Source organism: Camelus bactrianus, chromosome 5, assembly GCF_048773025.1.
Source record: "Camelus bactrianus isolate YW-2024 breed Bactrian camel chromosome 5, ASM4877302v1, whole genome shotgun sequence".
Classification (NCBI taxonomy): domain Eukaryota; kingdom Metazoa; phylum Chordata; class Mammalia; order Artiodactyla; family Camelidae; genus Camelus; species Camelus bactrianus.
Window position 1 is genome coordinate 41,228,993 of NC_133543.1, and position 13,907 is coordinate 41,242,899.

General features: G+C 41.8%; 1 protein-coding gene across 6 annotated transcripts in view; it reads left to right on the forward strand.

Moving 5' to 3' along the window:
• The window catches only part of GPD2 (glycerol-3-phosphate dehydrogenase 2), a 193,444-nt gene that overhangs the window by 54,378 nt on the left and 125,159 nt on the right, over nucleotides 1-13,907 (forward strand). For 2 of the 6 annotated variants that reach the window (XM_010971323.3, XM_074363689.1), the window contains exon 1: nucleotides 5,687-5,820. The exons of 1 other annotated variant lie outside the window; for it this stretch is intronic. The gene's annotated coding sequence lies outside the window, so the exon portion shown is untranslated. Of the gene's footprint in view, nucleotides 1-4,720; nucleotides 5,153-5,410; nucleotides 5,557-5,686; nucleotides 5,897-13,907 lie in introns of those variants that run through there. 3 more of the 6 variants (XM_074363687.1, XM_045507693.2, XM_010971324.3) reach the window with 3 other exon arrangements.

Consider the following 13,907-nt stretch of genomic DNA (forward strand, 5'->3'; position numbering starts at 1 on the left):
CTTCTGTTTTAAGCACCACCACTCCCCTCCCCTAAAGAGCTATTTCGAAAATAAACAGATAAAGATAACAGAACAAGATGCTCTACTTTTCTATGGTTCATTTTCAGCTTTGCATGATGCTTTTGCTAATAGCGGAGGAATGAAGGAGATTCCCTTCTGAGTCCAAGGTATTTACTGAGGAAACAGCACCTGTTACTCTCTGGCCCACACCCCTGTGTGTAAAGGGACTTTCTCTTGGCTTAGCAGAAATTAGGTCAATGCCCATGTGCTTCAAGGCTGCTGAGTTAAGACACAGTGTTCTTCTCATTTTAAAGCTAATCACGCACAGACACAAACCCCACCCATTGCTACTGTTGCTCTATATTTTGCTGTTCAGATTCATTCATTTAAAAAAGAAATCACATAATAACATTACAGACTGTGGTCAAGTCTGTTTCAAGTATTTACTGCTGAGATTTAAGCCGTCTCCAGGTTATGTAACAGGTATTCAGAGATGGAACTGAACAATCTCCAGTTTCCTGGGCTGTTTACTCTTGGCTCAGTCACCTCTTTCACTAAATCATAACCAGAGTTAACTCCATTTTGTTTCAGCTCCACGTCAGAACCTAATACTTATGTATGTTCTCTGCATGAGTTTCTTGGGACATTTCTGCTTACCCACAACTTTCCTCCTGCTATTAAATAGGAGGCTATGTTCCAGAGACATTACTCGATTTATATCACAAACATTTGCAAAAGCTTATTTTCAGTGCTGCCTTGTCCTAGGAACAGAGTAGATGCCTGCCCAAGGAAGGAGTTCACATTTCCTTTACCCTCAAGACCTTTAAATCTAAGTAAGTTTCCTGGTGCCACTTTATATTGATGCTTTAAAATTTTATTTTAAAAATACTTTTCCCAGATTCTTGTAAAGCAGAAATAAAACTTCAAGTACCCTTTTAAAATATATTTAGTATTTTTATCTCATCCTTTCAGGGATCATATACTGTATTTTCATCTCATTCTTGATTCTGACTCTGAGAATCAATGACGTGGGAAGAGTTTCTGTTGGATATTTTTAAATGTCTATAATCCTGCTTTCAAGAATTCAAGTAACAAGGAGGTGGAGGCCCACTAAGTGATAAATGAGCTGCCCTTATCTCCAAGCCCCGAATGTACTGGTCCGGTCCTGTTCAAGGATTTTTAAAAGATTTTCATGGACAGCATTGCTAATCTTTTAGAAACTGTATATTAGGGATTTTGTTAGTTTGGTGATAGTAAACTTGTAGTCGTTAATGCTTGGTTATCTTCTTAATGTTTTAACTATTGTTAATAGTGGATAAAATTATAGGTGCATACAGTACTTCCTAAGTTATGTAAACTACTAAAATAATAGAATGGAAGAAAGACGTGAGCCTACACAGCAATCAGAGCTCAGAACAAAGGTGTCTTGGCCCAATGTTGGACCAAGGGTCAGAATGCCTGGGGGTTAGGGAAGAGAAATGAAATTGGTGATACTTTTATTGACAACCTATATGTCAGGCATTTGACATTTATTATCCCATTCCATCCCAGTTTGGCTGTTGCTAGCTAAGATATCTTGGGCATGTTACCTAACAATTCTGTGCCTCAATTTCCTGTTTGTAAAAAGAAAGCAAAAGAAATGAAAAAACTCATAGTTATTCTGAGGATTAAAGATTACATACACCTTGTTAAGACCAGTGCCCGACACAGAGTAAATAATATTGAATGTTCGCTATTAACATCCTCACTGATGAGGAAACCAAGACTCTGGGAAGACTGGCCACAGTTGAAGAACTTAGAAGAGGATAGATTTGAAGAACACTGTTCTCTATACCAAGCAGTTTCTCATTTTAGTCTTGGCTCTAGGTTTAGCTAACTTTGTAAGCTTAGGTAAAGTACTTATACCTATGGGCCTTGGTTTCATCCTTTGTAAAACAAAAGTGTGGGCGTTAATATCATTTATGGCCCCTTTTGTTCCTTACATTCCATAGATTTGATTATGAGCTTTGGTAACCAATGAAATTTTGTTTCTCTCTAGAAATGGGCAGGGCATAAAACAGTGGACCCTGGGCATGATGCAGATATGGTCATAAAAGGCATGTAATAGAATTGTCACTGGAAGGTTCCCCATGTTGGGGAAAGTTCACCCCTAGCAGTTGGGTTTCCGATGTCTAAGTAGCAGGTAACTCACTCTCTGGGCTTGGGAAGGGAAGAACTTCTTGCTCATTTTGTTATACTGGAATACAGAAAATAACCTAAATTTACCAGATAGTGCTACAAAAGCAAGATAAATTAATGGTGGGCAAACTTAGGCTTTGTTAACATAGAAACAAATGAAAAGGGGAAAGCTTTTCAGATTTTGGTAGCCATGTGAGGCTGCAAACCCATGACAGTCCTCAAGTTTTCTTAGGCAGACTAGAAAAGGGTTAGGTAGCACCAAAGTTATCTGACACCCTCAGTCTGAAAGACAGTAAACATAGTTTCATTCCAAATGCTGAGTCATGCTTATAATGACTAGGAGAAACACTTAAGAGTAACTTCCCCGAGGCTGGTCTTCAGTAGACTGCCTTCTGCTGAAATAATTACTTCATGTTTTTAATTCGGTTATGATAAGTGCTTCCTCTCCTCCACCTTCACTCAGTTTTCTCCCTTTTCAGGCTTCGACGTGTTTAGTTTGGTTTTGTTTTAATTCCATGAGAGGCCGTAGCTAGTGTATATGTGTATAGGCAAAGTTTTTTTTGTGTGTGGATCTAGTGTAATACTTAATTCTAAAGGTAATCCCTAAATTAATGATTATTCCCCTCTTCCCCGCAAAATTATCTTAATAACGAAAATAAATTGCTTAGACATGTGGGAAATTACACTCCTGTTAGATACGCCAATCAGCAACCAAACTCTTTTAGTGGAATTCTTGTCATGATAAGCAAGATACAGGGACAGAGATATAGAGGTGGAATGCTACTTTAGGTGTTCATAAATAGTATCTTAAGTTTTAAAGCATTATGTAGAAGGCTAAAAAGAAAAATTCATTTTCATACTTTATTCCATCTAGAAAATAGTGATGGAGTAAATAGGAAATAATTTTGATTTTGTAAGTCTCTGTGGGTCTTAAAGAAGTATCATAAACTTCTGCATTTTGAAATTATCTAGCATATCTCTCTAAAAATTAACTTTTTTTTAAACCACTTGGCCTTGAATAAAAGTGGATGCCTAACTTATATTGAGTAATTTCAAATGGGCTATGTTTTCACACAGCAGTTGGAAGTAACTATTTCACAACAATTTCTAATTAAAATTTTTCAAGGCTGTAGTTGAGATTAGATATATATATATGGAGCCTGGGGAAGAGGAGGGCTCAGGTGGGCTGTTTAGAAAAAGGTCAGAGTAGGCTTATCATGTTAAGCTTTCTTATCTCTCCTCCCTTAACCCCTCCCATACACACCTTTCTTCCTTTGATTCCTTTCCTGAATTCCACCCATGCTTAGGTCCTTCTTGCTTTCCTTTGGTTGCTTTGGGCCCCAATTTTGGCAAGTGAAATCATGTCCAGTGCTTCTGACTTTTCCCACCTCAACATTTTCTACCTCTTCCCATTTTCTGTTCCATCAGGGTCTGACTTGGACTGTACCATCATGAATGATCATGGATTATTGATGAGAACTGAATCCCTGCTGGCTTGTTAGCTTAGCAAGGTGACTAGGACATGTGGGGAAAATAAACAGTATACATAATAGGGCCTCAAACAAATCGTTCACTTAAGTATTCATTTCAAGTCAATTAACAATGATCAAACATCTATTATGTTATAGGCACTGTGCTAGGCACCAGAGTACAAAAGTGAATAATAGTAGGTGGTCACCATTTCCAATCACTGAACTGTTCTGGGAGAGTTAGTGGGAGGGCAGGAAATCCAGAATTTGGCACCTCTATTCAACTAGATTATTCCTTTTCTGTGTAACATGTTACTCTTCTAGACAAATGTTTAGGATTTGAAAAAAAAAAAAAAAAGTGAAACCAATGGTCTATCACAGGGGTTTTCAACCCTGCCTGGGTGCTTGTGTGAATCTTGTGTTTTCAAACAGTAGTGTGCATCTGAATCTCCCCAAGGGCTTGTTCAATCAGTTAGGCTCCCGGTCCCAAAGTTTAAGAATCAGGTAGTCTGGAGCGAGGCCGAGAATTTTCATTTCTAGCAAGTTCTCTGGTGATGCTGACTTCTGCTCGCTCCCCTAGCCACACTTTGAGACCCACAGTTTTAAAATATAAAGATTTTCAGGTTCCATCCACAGACTGATTCAGTTCGTGTGGGGATGGAAACCGGACATCGATCATTTAACGTCCACTCCCCTCTCCCGTCCCCCATCTGTAATGTGTATCCAAGGCTGAGAACCACTGTTCCACTGGATACACTACCCATTGGATAGGCAGGTTTCCTGTTATTAAGAGTTTGGGGTGCAATAAATCTACATATTCCTCTGGGTCAATTATAATAATTCTTTGGTATTTAAAGAAATTAGTAAATGTCTTAGTAAATAATTGGCTGAAAAAAAGAAAAACCCACCCCTGGGATTTCAGTTCAAAGGCTGCCACTTTTTGGAAGGCCTTTCCAAACCTTCCCTGGGTATTTTCCAACACCACGGTAGAAACGTTACGTGTAAAACTCCCAGAGATCTTCAGAGGAAAAACCTTAAAGAAATGGGTCCATTTAAACACCACCTGCGCCCTCCTTGGGTCCCCTTGGGCTCGCCTGCCTGCCTAGCTGTTGTAGTTCCAACAAGTGAGCTGGGCATGCTCAGTGGGCAGGGTCGGTTTTAGGGGTGCAACTGGGAAGCCTGCTGCTTTGCTACCCGGGCTCTTCCCCTCCCCCCACCTGTACGAGGCTGGGCCTGAGGAGCCTGTGCTCAGCATCCTACCCCGATGCCTGGGCCTGGTCTTCCCTGCGGGTCCCCGCGCCGACATTCAGGCGAGGGTCAGGAGGCCGGGTGCTTCTCCAGAGTGCGCGGGGCGGGGGGGGGGGGGGGGAGCCGGGGCGAGGGCTTTGGGCTCTGACGACGGGGTCCCAGGGGTCCGCCCGCCTCCCAGACGCGTTTCTAGGCCAGGGGAAGCCTGCCTGCGGAGTAGGGGAAACCAAATTCGGGGGCAGGGGACGAGAAATCAGGTAAGCCAGCCCCGCCAGCTTGCAGGCGGGCGTGCTCTCTGTCTTGTTCAGGTGGCGAGGGCGGGCCGCACGGGGATGGGGGGGCAGAGGAAATCGGTCACCTCCACCGTCCTCTCCCGGCCTAGCCTAGCTGAGGCTTCCCGGCCCGCCAGCCGCCTGGCCAGGCGAGGCGGAGCGCCTGGAGTGCCGCCCGGTGCTCCACAGCCTGGGGAGAGGACCCATCGTCCGCCGCGCCGCCACCCCACCCGGCGGGCCCATCGTCCTCGCGTCCCCGTTAGTCACGTTCACTGGGCGGCGGAGACCTTGCTCGCTCGCTGGTTCGCAACGCTTACCCCTTCCCCCCGCCGGGTCCCCCGCCTCCACTTCCGCGGTTCCCCGCCGGCCCAGAGGAGCCTGGGCCCGAGGTATTCTGCGGGATGTGGCGGCCGCGCGGCCGGGGTCGGCCCTCGGGGAGGGGAGCGGGAGGAGCAAGTTGCCGGGGAGGCGGGGGCGCGGCGGCGCTGGGCGCGTCGGGTTACAGTCGCCCTGCCTGCCCCCGGTGACAAGCACGCGCGCCTCGAGTACCGGGGCCGCGGCTCTGATTCGGGGGGGAGGCAGAGACTCCGCCCCTGCCGGAGGAACCGGGCGCTCCTGCTCTGTCTCCCCTCGCGCGAGAGGATCAACCTCAGGTGTGTGCTTCCTGGGAGACCCTCTCCGCCCCCGCCCCCAGGGTTGTAGCGGGGGGAGTGGTCTCTCTCTGACCCGGTGAGTCCGGTGTTGGGGTGGCGGCGGAATCTTCGGAAAGATTTAGAATTTCTCCCCATCGACAGAAACGTGGGCTCCTTCTTATACAGGGTTTAGCTCTTTTGGAGGGCGATGGGGTGTAATACACTTACCTCCTTAGCTAAGAGGCAGGACTTTTGGGCTAGGGTTGGTATCTAACTCAAAGTTTGTTACAAACTTTTGGCTTGTGGATGTCGCTTGTCTGATAAGGACTGTTGCTCCCTTCTGAATCAAGGGAGGGAAAGATTCTAGAAGGGGATTGAGGCTTCTTTGAGGATCTTAACTGCTGGAGTGTGACAGTTCTAGGAGGAAATAGAAAGTGTACACTGATGAAATTAACACAGCCTCCACTCCCCACGTAGTAACTTAAAGGAGCAAAAATAGATTTGCAAAGAGTGCTCCAGCAGGAAGGTACAGCCCTGTGAATGAAGTCCTGATCTTAGCCTTAGGTCTCTGGACTGTCTTCCATCTAATGCTAAAACTGTGTTCCTCTGGAGTTCCAAAGTAATTTACAAATGCAAATTCTCTCCAGGTCTTAGTGACAAGGGCCAACCCAAATGACACAACACATAAATATCATGGGGGTGGGGGCAGCTATAGAAATGGCTCCTAGCTAATTTAGTCAACTTTTATACTTGTAGAAATAGGTGAGGGAAGGAAGGGTAAGTTCCACTGAGTCTTCATTGCTTAAAATAAAACTTAGAATTTTGCATATGTTCCCAAGTTTAATAGATGTGAAGTTTCATTTAGGAGTGTGGAGGGTAATGAGAACTGCCACACTCGGGCCAAACACTTCCTGATAGCTACTTCCCACTCTAATCTCTGAGTGCTATAGTTCTTGCTGGCCATGGACTGAGTGCTGGATGCCTTTGCCCAATGGGCACCATGTGCAGCATGGGAAACCTTGTGATGAGGATGTTGAAACCGTCTTGTGTTACTCATAGGGGGATTATGTTGAGTTACAACACTCCCTTGATTTTTCCAAATAATGCAGCTGTACCTTAGTAATAACAAATAAAGGCAAAATTTGCAGTTTGAGAACCAACATTGTTGGCCCTGTCCATTCTGATATCTCACACAGTCACTTTATTTTATAAAGACTTTCTGAGCAGCATTAATACTCTGCTTCCTTCTCTCTCCCTCTGTTTGTTAAAAGATGCAATGGCTTAGCTTAGTTCGACAAGAGGGCCACAGTGTTACCATTCATAACCACCCCCCCATTCTGTTTTTGTAACTATTTAATCTCATAGATATTTAGAAATACTTGACTATCATTGTACGTAAGTCATATTGGTAAACTATTATAACTCTCAAATATCCTGTTTGGGTATTTGTTTTCTGCTTTCATCACTAGAATGTAAGCTTTATGAGGGGCTTGGTCTGCCTCACATACTTTCTTATTTCTGATGTCTACAATGATGACTAGCTTGTGGTAAGTGCTCAATAAATGTTTTTTCAATGAGTGACTGAACTGTGGGATAAATTTTGCTGAGTGTAGTCGGGGAAAGGAAACCAAAGTCTTTGTCCTTAGGTTAAACTATTCAGCCTCACTGGGCCTCAGTGTCTTGTTGACAAAATGTGGATGGTAATATATGATATAACACATGTAAAATTGCTAGTGATGTTCCTGTCCGGTAGTAGACTTCAAAATATTAGCTTTCTTCCTTCTTCTATATTTTTCTTTTTATATTCAAAAAGGGAAGATTTGGGCAAAAAATGCAGTTGCCTAGATAATTTAGCTCTTGCATGTTGTGAATGAATTATCCAGGCTTTTCCCCCTTTAATTTTGTGGGTATGGTGGGGGCAGGGCATGGAGGAAGAGAGGTTAGTGGCAACTATAGTTATTTGAGAAGGGAAGCAATTTCTAGACCATTATCTAATTTCTCCTTTTTTTTTTTTTTTTTTTTTTTTACTGTGATGATGTTTCTGCTTAGGTTTCCCAAAACTTGATTTTTTTTCTACTTGTCAATGATCAGACACACTACACTGTCCTAAGTGCAGAAGCAACACTTTAGAAAGAGCATTAGGAATCAAATATATGTAACACTTGAGTTATTAAATGAGGTTTTCTGTGGACTTGTGAGGCATTATATAGTAACAAGTTCTAGGTAAAGAAAAAGTATGGCTATCCTGCTTTTGAGAAGGTTAGAGTTTAACAATGTAAAACATAAAGATATCAATTAGGGACCAGTGTAAGATCTTGCATAGTCAAGTAAGTATGGTAAGTCTACTACTTACCCAGTAGTAGAATGGGGTATAACTGTTGGCTATAACTGTTGTGGTTATGGAAGGAAGAGGTTAACTTGGGCTCAAGTAGTTCTTGACAATTTTGTGGTGAAGAGACTGTTGCTTCAGCAACAGAGAGACAAAGTTTCCTGACGACTGCAGTAGATGATCTATCTTTCAAGAATGTTTCCTATTTTGTACTTCAGTATTTTAAAAAGCCAGCACAATCATATATTTTTAAAAATGAAGTTTCTATGGAAAAGCTACAGTACAATTGTGTATGTGCACTCAATAGTACTTTCACTGTGTCTCTGAAATTTTAAAGTCCAGGATTGGAGTTAAAAATTATAACTCTTCGCTTTTAACATGCTTGCTTGAAAAAATGTGTCAGATGGCCTGCCTGTTAGTCTATCTGATTGTGTACAATACGATATCTTTTTCATCTGAAGTTTCCGGGGAAAATTACTAGTCATTAAGTTTGAGACCCCTACGACTGGCTAATTTCAGGATTGTTATTTTGGAAGGTAGGGAAGGAATGAATGGCGCTCAACTAGCAGTAATATAAAAGTGGTTTTAGATACTTGTCAAAATACTTAGAAAATTCCATCAGGACTCATTCCCTCTGAGATAAGAAGACAATTTGGAATTTGTGTTAAAGAGAGCGAAGAAGCTAATAAAGGGCATTTTGTATATTTCCTTGTTTCATAATTGTTGACAGGATGGGGGAAAGAAATGTAGGAGGGACAGATGATCAGATTTAACTGCAAGTGAGAAAGGCAAGGGCCCAAATGGCTACAAGCCAGGAAATCTCTAATGACTTTAGACCTCTTCCCGTATTATCTGACTGGGTATTGATCTCAGCAACATTTCAGGAAGAGGAAGCATGAAGAGCTGACAGTTTGAATACCTGAGGATGTTTAGGTAATGACTGTGGTCACAGTTTGTTCAGAACTCTAATTTCATGTCTTGACATGAATGTGACCCTATGGGTTTTTTTTTTCTTTCTTTCTTTCTTGTTTTTCAGGATTTTCATCTTTTGTTGGCAGTTCTTACTGGTTCTTTGTGTTAAATATTTCTTCCTATATTACATCTGTATTCTTGTTTCCCATTTTTCAGTTGAAAACTTTATGGTGATTCTTTCAAAGTAAAATTTCTGCTTTATGCAGCAGACAGTGCATAGTTTCTGGTTTTAATTAGGAAAATGTTTCCCTCCTAAGTAAAAATTTATTGTGACATAATGTATTAACAAAACTTTAAAGCATTATTTGGGGGTATCTTTTAATTTGACCAGCAAAATGAAAAGATTACTAATATATTTTGTAATAGTGAAACACTGTTGAGGTGTGGGTACTGTTTGAACAATGATTGTTTAATTTAGATTTTTCTAGACTCATAGTCTTTAAATGGTGCTATGTCCTCTGTGGAATTTCATATTTGATTATCCACCTATATCTTTCAAATCCCACAAATGATAACAGAAAGAATGTTTTCTGAAAATTAGATTTTTAAAAGCTGCCACTGTCAAATGAGATGGCCTCCGAGTATGACTTGGTGACCTGCTTAGAGAGCTTTCTTCCTTACCTTATGTGCACCAGTGACCACGAAGGCTGGTTGGAACACAATAGGAACAAAAGTTGATGTTCAGGGTAAACATTTTGGAAAATTTTCATTAAGATTTTATGAGTTTCAGTAAAACATCCTCAACTTCTAAATGTACTTGAAAAGTGACAAAAATAGTACAGCTCAGAGTACTAGGTTCTCCAAAGTTGTTTTCCTTTTATTTATACTGAAGAAAGAAAGGATGTTTTGTTTCTCCGTGGCAATATCAAAACTGCTTTGATCACATCACTCTTTGCTCCACCCTTCCGTGAGTCACTCTGCCCTATTGGACCACACTCTAAATACTTGTCTTTGAATTCATGGACAGTTGCAGTCTTGCCCCAGTATTAAGGTTCTGCTCTCATCTTCCCCGTGATCTGGTTGAGCTGGACTATGTAGAATTCCCTGGATCTGTTTTATTCCTACTGCTGCCCCTGTGCTAATGCTCTTCCTTCTACTTCACCTCTTTGAAATCCTGCCAATCTTTGAATGTCCTGACCACAGACTACCTCACTGCCCCAGTCAAAAGTCTTTTGTACATTTCCTGAACTCTTCAATTACTCTTTTTATGCCACTAAGTGTCTCATTTACTCCTCTGTATGGTAATTATTTGAAAACACGTATCATTTCCTTTCCTGCAGAAGACCATGCCGAGCAAGGGCTGGATCTTACAGGAGTTTATAGACCTTCATATGCCCAACCCAAGCTCCTTGCATTTGGGGACATTGTTGTAGAGTAAATGTTCTGCTTGTCTTGCATTGTTGTAGAATAAATGTTTGCCTCATAATTCACTCATCTCTTATTTACCCAAAAAATAAGTGAAAGAAATGGGTTGAACAGCAGGTGACACACAGGCAGGTGCATTTCAGATAATCAGTTAAACTGGATACTTTATCTTTTCCTGGCCTTCCCTTTCTCCCTACACATTTGGCAGTTTTTATTTCTGAAGTATGTCTGGGAGGAGGAAAGGAAATTGCTGCATTTGAACTAAAGTTACAAAAGCAATCTGTGAAGAGAACCAGTGGAAGAATCTACAATGAGGAGGTCGTTTCCTGTCCATTGAGGCTCAGCGCTTCCTTCTTTCCCACTGCCCACCTAATCCAGTCTCTTAAGAAAGAATCCAGAAAATGAATTCATAACAAGATAATTGATACAATTTGCTTGTCACCCTCCAAGGTCTCTAGATTCTAAGGGTACAAAACTTTGGGGACAATTTCTGTAGGCTAGGTAGAAGGAGCTTTGGGGGGACAGTGTTTACTTCTGCACATCCCTGAAGCCAAAGTATGGCTTTGGTCAGTCTCTGCACCTGTCCATTTCTTCCTCTGTAAAATGAGTGGCAAGACTGGATGAATTTAAAGCCATAAAAGTGCAAGATATTTTACTGCTCTTGTCCTGCCTGAGGGGAAGCCAGTCTTGGCCAGTTGGTTCTGTTCACCACTGGACCTGATCTGACTTTTCCTCTTACTTCCTGGAGTTTGAAATGTCCTTTCTCTCAGCCTCTCCAGATGTAGCAGTCACATTGGGAGGATGCTGCGTTTCCTGCCTGTCCCTTCTGGCTTGTGCTCAAAGGATCTAGCATAACAAGTATATTTCACTTCTCTCTTTATTATGTTTGCTAATATTAACTCCTTTTCGCCATCCCAACCCACCATTAAGTAGCTGGGATAATGATCTATAAAATACAGATTCCCAGAATTTTAACAGAGGAAGGGGGTTAAAGATCTAACCGAACTCTGTCTTTTTACTATTAATAATAAATAGTAATGATAAATATTATTTAGAGCAATCACTGTTTTCGAGGCCCTGGGCTAAGCGTTTGCACACATTATTCCCTATGTCAGCAATGAACCCTGTTATATCAATGAGGAAACACAGTTCCAGAGAACTGCAGTGACTCACTCAAAGCCACAGTTATGTTCTGGTATGACAGAAGCTTCTTTGAAAACCATGTAAAGAAATAATAGACCCAAGAGATGATCCCACTTACATTTCTGTCATGTATTTCCTGCTTTTTTTGTTACACTAGATTCCCCTGCTCCACTCGCTGAACTTTGCCTTTTATCACCTCCACTTCCTGATACTTTACACTGTGTTTCAACCGTTTCCACCAGTGGTACTGAACACAGCATGGCATGCCTGCCTGAAACATTATTCCTTGTGATTTGACTTCTAGGAACCCATGACATTGTTAAAATCCTCTTTGGTCTTGATGGATGTGGAAACAACTTGAAACTCGATAACAGTCTGCCTTTTCCACTCCTACACCTGGGTTTGTGAATGCTGTTGGGAAAATAAACACGATCACGCAGACTGGAGGCACCTACAAATTTATGTTCTCCAACTTTAGCCACAAGGCAGCTCTTTTACCTGTTTCTAGACAACAACTTTTCCTATTTCTCAGCATAGTTTTTCCAAACCTTTAGCATTTTTTGAGCATTTTACACCACCTATGGATTTCTTTATCAGAAGTTAATTGTTAGTGGTTAGAGAAGACTAAATTGTTACAACAGAAAGATCTGAAAATAGATAAAAGCACAAACACAACTGATGTTTATTTTTTGATCATATCATACTCTTGGTTGGTGGATGGCTTTCCTCCAACTGGTGATTCAAGCATCCTGGAACCTTTCATTTTGTGACTCTGCCATCCCTTAGGGCTTTGTTTCCAACCGTCTTCAGCTTCTCTGAAAGAGAAGACGCATATCCACTTTCTAAATACTTAGTCTTGAAATGAATGTACCAATTCCACTCACATAGCACCAACCAGAAATTATGTGCACGGTCACACTTATCAACAAAGAGAGATTGGCGAATGTAGTCTAGATGGGAGCGAAAGAGATGGTGGGTTTTTGGTGAAGAGTTATCTTCCCTTTCACCATGTCCTTGCTTTCTGTTACACTGAGAAAACAGGTATCATGTCAACTCTTAATATTTTGCTCTCCCTTCTACACCTTCCCTGTGTCTGAATCCATCAAGTCTATCATTAACTCTAGCTTAGAGGCACGGTTATCCAGAGTTGATGTTTTCCCCAGCACTCTGGATCCCCCATCCCTTCAGCTTCCTTACTCTATGAAATTTCTCCATGTTCACCTGCATTTTAAATATTGACAAGAATGTGCAAGATTCTTCCATCACAATAACAAACAAGACCAAAACCCCAAACTATTCCTCCTCTCTGCACTCTCCTCTAACAACAGGCTTACTCTCTCCTTTCTTTCAAGGTATGCTTCCTGAAAGTATATATTTTTTATGTTATTTTTCTACTTTGTCGGCTGAAATAAATGCACAGCCTAAAAGCTGAGAGTTACAACAAAGACCAGGTAGTTGGGACATTGAAAGATTACTTGTTAACTGAAGAAAACAAGGCATCTCAAATTAAATAATTTAGCGCTCTTCTGTGTATGGGAAGGAGCAAACATTTAGGCTCATTGAAATCATTCCTTTGACCAGCATCTAGCTATCTAGGGCCAGTATCCTGTCCTTTCACACTGTAAGTCCCCTCAGGCTGCAGAGGCCAGCCAGGCTGCCTGCTTGCCTTCACTGTAGGGGGCTGGCGGCAGCAATTGATAACTTGATGGCTTCAGCATTCTTTGTTTACTGATATGGTTTGTAGTATTTTTTGTTCACAACTTCTTTACCTTCCATTCACCCCACAACTGTTGGAAATTTGGCTTCTACCTTAGGTGAATCTGTTCTTGTTATGCTTATTGGTGTCCTCCTGACTGGCAAATCCATGGGACCTTATTGCTTGAAATTTCTGTGATTGCTGGTTCCCTCTTTTGTGAAATTGAACTTTCACCAGGCTACCATGACTACTCCTTTATGGGTCTCTTTGTGGGTTCTTCCCCTTGATTGGTAGTCCCCAGGGTCTGTTCTTAGTTCCCTGACTTATCTTTGCAGATATTCTTGGTACCTTTAAGTACATCTATAGCTTTGATTTTGATGATTTCAAATCAATATCCCCAACCAGACCCTTTCCCTGAGTTCATACTCAGTGTATGTTTCCACTTGGATGTCCCACAGTCAACACCGGACTCATCATCTCCCCTCTCCCCACCATGCTGTTTTTCTTCTCATTGAAGAGCACCACCATCCTTTCCCCCATCTAAATCATACACTCATTGCTTGGTTAATCAGTCACCTAATATGTGGCCGGCATTTTTTTACA